Here is a 7,055-nt window from a genome sequence, read left to right as displayed (position 1 = left end):
ACGGCTGTGTCCCTGGCTATTCAAATGGCCAGACTATGAAGAGGAGCAGAACTATCAAGATGACGACCAGCAGGACACCTACGACAACTATGGAATCTTCTGACGTCAGACGTTGGCCTGTGGACTAGAGAGTCCCTTTATTTACGCTTCCGCTATGAAACTATGAACTTTGTGTCTGTTGATCAATAGATCAACTATTGGTGTAATATTGGATCACGTGATCTCTATTTGTAAGACGACTATGGTATGTAATGAATGATGACTTATGATATTCAACTGTTATGTCTCGCAACAACAATATTCCTGGGATTGCGATGTATGGCATAACAGGCATCTGAACTTAAAAATCCGGGTGTTAACAACCTCGCCGCCAGCACCCGCATCCGCACAGCACCACGTCCTTCCGCTCGCCCAGCGCCAAGCCTTCTTCCTCGCTGCAGCTCCCAGCCGCGCCTCCGTTTGGCTTGCGCCCGCCCCGCTCGCATCGCCTCCCGCCCGCACACGTTCGCCCGCAGCGCGCGCAGCTCCACCTCCGCTCAGGCCCGCAGCAGGCCCAAGACCACCTCACGCAGCCGCAACCAGCAGCCCACCATCGCGCACGCCACAGCGCCCGCTACCACCGCCTCGATTCCGCCGTGCTCCACGCGCTGCCGCTCCACGTACAAGCCGAGCCGCCGCGCTGCAACCGCCCGCCCCCCTCGCGCGCTCGGCCACTCCCTGCGCCGCCGCATCTCCCGCGTTTTTCCCTGGCCGCTCGCCGTATCCGCTCGCTCACAGCGCCTGGCCTCCGCTTCGATCGCCACCAGCTACCACCTACGCCGCTGCACGCCCAAGCCATCTGGCCCAAGCACCCAGACCACGCTACGCCTCCAATTCGAGCTGCCCACGCAGGCCGAGCCGCTCCACGCACGATTGCCTCGCTCAGGCACACCCGCACCTGCCAGGCGTCTACTCAAGCCGCCCGACGCGCATCGCCTTGACTCCGCTTCCATCGCCCCACGCGCGCGCTCAATCTCCCCTGCAACCAGGCTCACTGCTCCAACCACGCGCGCAGCACAGCACATCAGTTCGCTCCGCAGATTTTCCCCAAATTTCCGCGCAGAAATTTCCCAGACCGGCCGAGCGGAAGTTCCGCCCAACTTCCGCCCAACTTCAGGAATTGCGCGTTTTAGCCCCTGGATACTAGCAGTGTATTTCCGGAAGTTGGCCCGAAGTAGGCCGGAACTTCCGCCCCAACGCGCAGTTTTGACCCAAAATTCGTCCAGTTTTGACTCCTCTTTTTGCCCCAACTTTTGACAACTTTCCGGAGCCCGTTTGACTCCAAACTTTAACAACACTAGTTGAATGCCCGTGCGTTGCTACGACTCCTATAAATAGACGGATTGTTTTATCGGTGAAGCAAATAGCAGAATTACCAAGAGATGATAAAGGAGAGAGCGGGTTTTTTGAAAGGCTATAAGAATGAGCTGGACCTTACAAGTTGGATCCTTCAAGAGGGACAGCTAGTATTTATTTTGTTCGTATTACTATGGGATTAATAATCGAAGGGAGTCTGTCCCTCAAAAAAAATGAAGGGAGTCTGTAACTTGCATGGTAATAGTTAGATATAATCCAAATGTGAATATATTCTGCTAAGTTAAAAAATAAGAAATATTATTGCTACAACATGACCAGAATGTTTCAGTTTGGTGTACTCGTTGAATGAACTTTAAAACTACATACAATGCAAATTACTTGTCATCATTTAACGTATGTAAATCAGTAAATATCAAGCTGTAAGAATTTTAAATTGAACACCTCTATGGAAGTGTTTGAAAGTACTTTCAGAAAAATCTGCCTGCACATGAACATAGAACACTTAGTTTACAATCTAAATAAATATGAACTTTTACTTTTCAGAAACCAAATAGGGTTTAAAGCGAAATTGTTCTTGCAAAAAGACAACTGGTAACTATGAGCACTATTTCACAGTTCACACAAGCTTGAGTTACCTTTCCTTCTCAAAATTCAACATCGTATCTTCAAGCATTGTCTGAATATCTGCTGCAACACTGTAAGGTTGAGAAGAGTGGAAAATAAGCAGCAAGGTTATGCACTTGAAACTTCACAACTTCTGTAGTATATAACACAAAAAAAACAAAGAGTTTCTTGATTTAACAAGTTTTGTATAGCATGAACACATTCAACACCAGCAGTTGTTGCACAGGATGACATGAGTAACTTAGTTCAGTATGAACTGGTGAAGTTATATAGCATGCCAAATGGAAAATCTGGTCACTGCAGACAAAGCCTGTACCTCACAGATCCGAATTTTTTTTATACGCTAGCACATACGGAGGTTAGAACAAATTCATAAGTGGACATCAAGAAAATATTTCCCAGCTCCTCGCGATAACCTGCTTGCACATCTTCTATCCATCTTTGTCGGCATCGCCCTTGATCAGCCGCCTGTAGCAGGCCCACACTAACCGTGAAGAAATTAAAAATTAGATGAGGATTGCTTCGGTATAGATGAACTCATCAAAATCATCTTAATAAAAGAAATGAACTCATACATTCACTCATGCAGATAAACTGATATACCATGGCATGGATAAAAAGGGGGAGCCATGAGAATACAACCAAAGTTAGCACAACTGGCCCATTCAACATGTCAATAAGAAAGTTTAGGATAGGTTCACAGGAAATCAGCAGACAAGAATTCTAGGATTAGAAACAACCTATCCCATTCGAGGTGTGAAAAGCCTACGTTTGGTGTTGGATTGGGTAGACCCGACAACACTTATGCACCCCTTCCAAATGTACATCACAAATTCCAATTTGAGCTAGTTAGCATCAAGAAACTATTCATGTACTATCAATAGGAGAAATAAGTAAAGTGAGGAGTGAGGCCCTACTTGTAGAGGTACATTATTTATACATGTGTAGAATAGCTAAGTCAGAAGCACTAAACATGGGATGTATTGAAATAGTTTGTGACAAATATATGTCTCTCACTCGAACATAAGGCATGCACACCTGAATCAATGCAGACATCAAGGCGAGCATCAATGAAAATGTAGAGGGACATAGACACATCTGAGTTGCTTGCATATTGCGGCAGTAGTTCCACTCAGACCAGGCAGGCACAGTCGACCAGCACCCACCACTCTCATCTTCACCACCTCACCCCTTCCTCCGTGCTCGCAATCATCACCACACTGAACAACCTACCTTCAAAAAATAACAACCTTTTATTTAAAATAGGAAAAAAAAATCAAGAAATTGATTTTTTAATTAAGACCATTTTTTCTTTCAGAATTTTGTTAGTAAAACGTACATGATATGCACAACACATCTCGAATATCACCCATTAGGTTTGGACATGATCTACAAGATAAACTATAAGAATATATAATAAGAAAGCTAACATAGGACCCCAAGAGCCAAAGAAGCAGATGGTTATCAAAATATATGTGGCAATTTCTAGTACAAGTTCATGGCCAGCTTCTAAAATAATATGTTAGCCTTGTGATCGTTAGCATCTTCATCTTTTGCACTATAATCATGGCGGGCATGGAGCCGAGAGTCGTCGGGCTGCAGGCCGGAAGCACCCAGATATGACCATCGTGTTGCTCGCGCAGCCACGACAGCCGCCTCCTCCGCCGTGAAATCCCGGGGTCGCCGCCCCAGCGCCCAGCACAACCCGACGCCTCGCCGGCCGACCCGGCGACAAGCGCCTCCGACCAGGCCAGCACGACAACCTCCTCGACGCCTCCAGGGCAGCTCGCTCCCAGAGCCTTTGGCAGCAGGAGGTGGCTCAAAACAGGGGAGCCCGTCGGCGGCGGCTAGTGTTTCCCCGAGTCGCCCCGTGCGTAAGCGACCCGGGGCCAGTGTGTCTCCAAACCTCTTTAACAGAAGATATATCTGCACAAAGTTAATGGGAGAAGTCGAGTTACAAATCTTAACGGAATTGATAAACTACGTTAGTCAAAGATTTGTACAGGATGATCCGGTTAATAACCAGACAAGCTTAATTAGGATGAAATTATATGATGTCAAAACTATAGATTAAATGATATGTACACCCTCTTGCATGATAAATTAAACTACATAAATACATGAAAATAGTATTCTTCACTGACCGAAGATCGTACAATATATATAATGATTTTCAAAATGCAGCAACGTTTAGAAAGATATACACACCTTCATTGCAGAACCGTGAAATTATAATGATCTAAAGTGATCTTGATTCAGTGTCATGGAGGATATATTACTGAACAATTCTAATGTCAACTCTATCTTGTAGAGGCATTTTATCAAACCCCATGACAATTTGCGGACATCAATGATCTCGATATATCACTGAACAACTCTAATATCAACTCTAGCTTGTAGAGGCAGTTTATCAAACTCACACTGACAATATTTCCACGAAGGCTTGGTTAAAAAAACCGCACTGCATTACTTGCACTAAGAAATGAATTGAGTTACTGGAGACCATTATGGATATATTTTTTACCGCTGCTAATACTGAAGAAACTTTGATAGATATAAATTATCTGATAAAAAATTAATCAACTTCCATCTGCAGGAGCAACACTTTATCTACTGTAGTAGGCTAGTTCATAATCATGGTGTAATTTGTAGCTAAGATATGATTTACACAATGAAAGCAAGGAAGGTTACAAGATGATCTTCAACAACACTGCGCACTTCTTGGTCACGAGGTGGAGGCGGCATAGCTGCTTGGACAGGGCGCGCTGGAGCCCTGGTTGCCGCTGAACATGGCCAAGAGGGCCTCGGATGAAGACACACACCTCATAATGGTTGCCCACATACTGGTGCTGGAGCGCCAGGCAGGCCATGTGCATGCCTTATATTCTTGTGCATGAAAGACATAAACATATGTACTATGCCAGTAATTATCAGCAGTCTCTTGTAGACAATCATTAGAAGCCACGATCTATTTTAAAACGCAAAATTCACCTATTGTAATGTGCGCGAATGCAGAGTATTAATCAAGCAGTCGCCAAATATCAAACCATCAGAGTGGGCGCATAGGGTTTGTACCTCCGTACCGGGGAGATTGGCGATGGCGGTTGAGAATGTTGAGCACGGTGTAGGGGCCCTTGCCGATCACGGACATGTCCTCACTCAGGAGGCACTTCGCGACCTCCAGCTGCCAGAAAAAGAGGCGACGTGGAGGGAGAAGGCCAGGCGGACTCCATTCCATCTCGATTTCATCCGGCATCCAGAGAGAGATGTAGGACTGGTGGTGATCTCCTTGGATCTCGATGCCGAGGACGGGAATGAGAAGGAAGCACCGGGTCTGGGGAGGAGATGTGATGGGGAAGACCCCAGAGGAGGTGGCAGGAGGCGGTGGCGTGCTGGGCGGAGTGGCGGCGGCAGGGCTGCTGTGGCGCGGTGAGAGACAGGAGGGGTGGCGGCTGCACCCTGTGCTTAGGGTTCCATGGGAGGAGGTCAACGTGAGGAGGTTGGGGAATTCTTCCCCTTGTGTTGTGCGGTGTGTTCTCAACCGGTATTTGTGACTTATCGGTGGCATGGAAGGGTAATTAGCTAAGAAACCGTTGAGACGATGTACCATCAGCCGTTATATATCATCGGATTTGGATTAAACGGTCCAGATGCTCCGAATCTCCTTCACCAAACGTGTTGTATGACATACGACCAACGGGCTGCAGGCCGGAAGCACCCAGATATGACCATCGTGTTGCTCGCGCAGCCACGACAGCCGCCTCCTCCGCCGTGAAATCCCGGGGTCGCCGCCCCAGCGCCCAGCACAACCCGACGCCTCGCCGGCCGACCCGGCGACAAGCGCCTCCGACCAGGCCAGCACGACAACCTCCTCGACGCCTCCAGGGCAGCTCGCTCCCAGAGCCTTTGGCAGCAGGAGGTGGCTCAAAACAGGGGAGCCCGTCGGCGGCGGCTAGTGTTTCCCCGAGTCGCCCCGTGCGTAAGCGACCCGGGGCCAGTGTGTCTCCAAACCTCTTTAACAGAAGATATATCTGCACAAAGTTAATGGGAGAAGTCGAGTTACAAATCTTAACGGAATTGATAAACTACGTTAGTCAAAGATTTGTACAGGATGATCCGGTTAATAACCAGACAAGCTTAATTAGGATGAAATTATATGATGTCAAAACTATAGATTAAATGATATGTACACCCTCTTGCATGATAAATTAAACTACATAAATACATGAAAATAGTATTCTTCACTGACCGAAGATCGTACAATATATATAATGATTTTCAAAATGCAGCAACGTTTAGAAAGATATACACACCTTCATTGCAGAACCGTGAAATTATAATGATCTAAAGTGATCTTGATTCAGTGTCATGGAGGATATATTACTGAACAATTCTAATGTCAACTCTATCTTGTAGAGGCATTTTATCAAACCCCATGACAATTTGCGGACATCAATGATCTCGATATATCACTGAACAACTCTAATATCAACTCTAGCTTGTAGAGGCAGTTTATCAAACTCACACTGACAATATTTCCACGAAGGCTTGGTTAAAAAAACCGCACTGCATTACTTGCACTAAGAAATGAATTGAGTTACTGGAGACCATTATGGATATATTTTTTACCGCTGCTAATACTGAAGAAACTTTGATAGATATAAATTATCTGATAAAAAATTAATCAACTTCCATCTGCAGGAGCAACACTTTATCTACTGTAGTAGGCTAGTTCATAATCATGGTGTAATTTGTAGCTAAGATATGATTTACACAATGAAAGCAAGGAAGGTTACAAGATGATCTTCAACAACACTGCGCACTTCTTGGTCACGAGGTGGAGGCGGCATAGCTGCTTGGACAGGGCGCGCTGGAGCCCTGGTTGCCGCTGAACATGGCCAAGAGGGCCTCGGATGAAGACACACACCTCATAATGGTTGCCCACATACTGGTGCTGGAGCGCCAGGCAGGCCATGTGCATGCCTTATATTCTTGTGCATGAAAGACATAAACATATGTACTATGCCAGTAATTATCAGCAGTCTCTTGTAGACAATCATTAGAAGCCACGATCT

General features: G+C 46.2%; 1 long non-coding RNA gene across 1 annotated transcript; it reads right to left on the bottom strand.

The window, feature by feature from the left end:
- Window positions 1-1,375: 1,375 nt before the first annotated feature.
- Window positions 1,376-5,666, bottom strand: LOC127342996 (uncharacterized). The gene is made up of 3 exons (XR_007876999.2): window positions 5,056-5,666; window positions 3,019-3,906; window positions 1,376-2,464 (listed from the first exon to the last, which is right to left on the bottom strand). It is a non-coding gene; the product is annotated as an uncharacterized lncRNA (long non-coding RNA).
- Between the last annotated feature and the right edge of the window lie 1,389 nt (window positions 5,667-7,055).

The sequence above is a fragment of the Lolium perenne genome, chromosome 3, assembly GCF_019359855.2.
Source record: "Lolium perenne isolate Kyuss_39 chromosome 3, Kyuss_2.0, whole genome shotgun sequence".
NCBI lineage: Eukaryota > Viridiplantae > Streptophyta > Magnoliopsida > Poales > Poaceae > Lolium > Lolium perenne.
The sequence above is the reverse complement of the archived record's forward strand: the minus strand, read 5'-3'. Positions and strand labels throughout refer to the sequence as shown.